This window comes from Bos taurus, unplaced genomic scaffold (assembly GCF_002263795.3).
Source record: "Bos taurus isolate L1 Dominette 01449 registration number 42190680 breed Hereford unplaced genomic scaffold, ARS-UCD2.0 Leftover_ScbfJmS_751_609, whole genome shotgun sequence".
Lineage (NCBI taxonomy): Eukaryota > Metazoa > Chordata > Mammalia > Artiodactyla > Bovidae > Bos > Bos taurus.
The window spans coordinates 70,459-73,450 of NW_020192050.1; positions in this window are offsets into that span (position 1 = coordinate 70,459).

Sequence of the window (2,992 nt, forward strand, 5' to 3'; positions counted from 1 at the left end):
AGAAAAACCACGTGGTTCCCCCGTCATCGTAAGATGAAGCCCTTTCCCGCCTCAGCGTCTCAGGAGAAGTCCCACGTTAAGAATTGGAGGTCCAAACGGTACTTGGCATCCTTGATGCAACCCACAAAGTTCCCCGACATACTGGTTTCCCTCGAGACGAACACCGAGGTTTTCTGGCACCACTTACTCTGAGCCCCTTCTACCCTCCTGATCTCCACAGGAGGGTCGACTGCCCTGCTTTGTCTGGAAGGGGTTCCCGACCTTCCGGTCGCAACTCAGGATGAGGCCGGTCTCACGACGAAATTCCAGACGTGGCCTCGTGGGTGGTTCCACATTCCGAAGGACCCCGATTTCCAGGTCCCCCCTTGATAAGAACCCGATGCCCGTACACCTCTTCGAACTCCACCCTGTGAATGAAGTCAACACGAAGGGGCAGTGACTCCCCGTGCATCATCCGGAAAACCCCAGGTTCCAAATACAACTCGACAAGTGTCCTCTCACCCCGTGAACACCTCCAGAGGCTAGCGGAGTTCCATGCCTCAACCCAAGACCAGGCCTGACTCTCCTGTCCCAAGTCTGCAGGGACCTTGCGTTCGGAGTCTGAAATCAGAGGAAGCCTGAGGTTCCTACCTCAACTGGAGATGAGGCCCTCTTCCAATGCACCAACCCCAGTGGAGTCCCGAGAGGCCCCTCCTACCTCCACAGTTTCCCTGACTTCTCAGAGGCACCATGAGAAGCTCCCTGAGGTCACCTGCACAAGTCGAGGGAACCGAGGGTTTCCTGCCGCCACCCGAGAAAGACCTCGAGAGACCTTCTTCACAACATCTCAAGGCCAGTTTCCCCTATCATGACTCAAGTGCAATGACGCGATCCCCCTCGCCACTTGCTGGAGACCCGACTTCCCTGGTGCCCCATGAGAGGCTCACTGAGCTTGGCGTGGTACCTCGTGAGAAACCCCACACTGCGGCTGCCGCTCGAGAAAAACCCCGAGACTCCTCCGTCATCCCGAGATGAGGGCATTCCTTTTCCCCCATGGCCTAGAGCGCAATCCCGATTCCTCTCTCCAAACTCCACAGGAGGAGTGGCTACGTTTAGGCCACTCTGTGTGCTCCAACAAATACCCGTCACTACTACAGAGGAGAATGGAGGTCTTTGCTTACACTCGAGACTAGGCCTGACTCCCTGGGTGAGTCTAGAATGCAACCCCGAGATCTGTGTCGCCCCTGGAGAGGAACATTGGCTTCTGGACACCAGCCTAGATGAGGTCTATTTGCCCCGCAGTCACTCGAGAGCAATCCCCAGCTTTCCTTCGAAACTCGAATGGAACATTGGACTTCCCTGGGCCAACAAAAGAGGCATCCTGAATTCCCAGTCGTAACTCGAGAATCGCGTGACAACTCCAGAAAAACCACGTGGTTCCCCCGTCATCGTAAGATGAAGCCCTTTCCCGCCTCAGCGTCTCAGGAGAAGTCCCACGTTAAGAATTGGAGGTCCAAACGGTACTTGGCATCCTTGATGCAACCCACAAAGTTCCCCGACATACTGGTTTCCCTGGAATGGAGCACCGAGGTTTTCCGGCACCACTTCCTCTGAGCCCCTTCTACCCTCCTGCTCTGGACAGGAGGGTCGCCTCCCCTGCTTTGTCTGGAAGGGTTGCCGACCTTCCGGATGAGGCCGGTCTCACGACGAAATTCCAGACGCGGCCTCATGGGTGGTTCCACATTCCGAAGGACCCCGATATCCAGTCCCCTCTCGATAAGAACCCAATGCCCAGACACTTCTTCGAACTCCACCCTGTGAATGAAGTCAACACGAAGGGGCAGTGATCCGCCGAGCATCGTACGGAAAAACCCCAGGTACCAAATACAGTTCGCCAAGTGGCCTCTCACCCAGTGAACACCTCCAGAGGCTAGCGGAGTTCCATGCCTCAACCCAAGACCAGGCCTGACTCTCCTGTCCCAAGTCTGCAGGGACCCTGCGATCGGAGTCTGAAATCACAGGAACCCTGAGGTTCCTGCCTGAACTGGAGATGAGGCCGTCTTCCACTGCACCAAACCCAATGGTGTCCCGAGAGGCCCCGCCCACCTCCAGTTTACCTGACTTCTCAGAGCCACCATGAGACGCCCCCAGAGGTCACCAGCACTAGTCCAGGGAACCCAGGGTTTCCTGCCTCAACCGGAAAAAGTCCTCGAGAGACCTTCTTCAACACGTCTCGAGGCCAGATTCCCCTACCATGACTCAAGAGCAATGACGCGCTCCCCCTCGCCACTCGCATGGAGACCCGACTTCCCTGGCACCCCACCAGAGGCTCACTGACCTCGCCATTGTACCTCATGAGAAACTGCACACTGGGGCCTCCACTCGAGAAAAACAACGGGACTCCCCCGTCATCGCGAGATGAGGGCCTTCGTCTCCTGCATGGCCTAGAGGCCAATCTCGCGACCTCTCTCCAAACGCCTCAGGAGGCTTGACTCCCTTTAGTCCACCCAGTGAGCTCCAAGAGATACCCGTCGCGACTCGAGAGCAGAGCGGAGTTCTTTGCTTCCACTCGAGATGAATGCCTGTCTCCCCGGGTGCGTCTGGAATGCAACCCCGAGATCCCGGTCGCCCATGGAGAGGAACACTGGCTTCTGGACACAAGCCTAGATGAGGTCTATTGGCCCTGCAGTCACTCGAGAGCAATCCCCAGCTTTCCTTCGCAACTCGCATGGAAGATTGGACGTCCCTGGGCCAACACAAGAGGCATCCTGAATTCCCCGTCGTAACTCGAGAATCCCGCCGCAACTCGAGAAAAACCACGTGGTTCCCCCGTCATCGAAAGATGAAGCCCTTTCCCGCTACAGCGTCTCAGCAGAAGTCCCACGTTAAGAGTTGGAGGTCCATACGGTACTTGGCACCCTTGATGCGACCCACAAAGTTCCGGGACATACCGGTCTCCCTCGAGAGGAACACCGAGGTTTTCCAGCACCACTTCCTCCGAGCCGCTTCTACC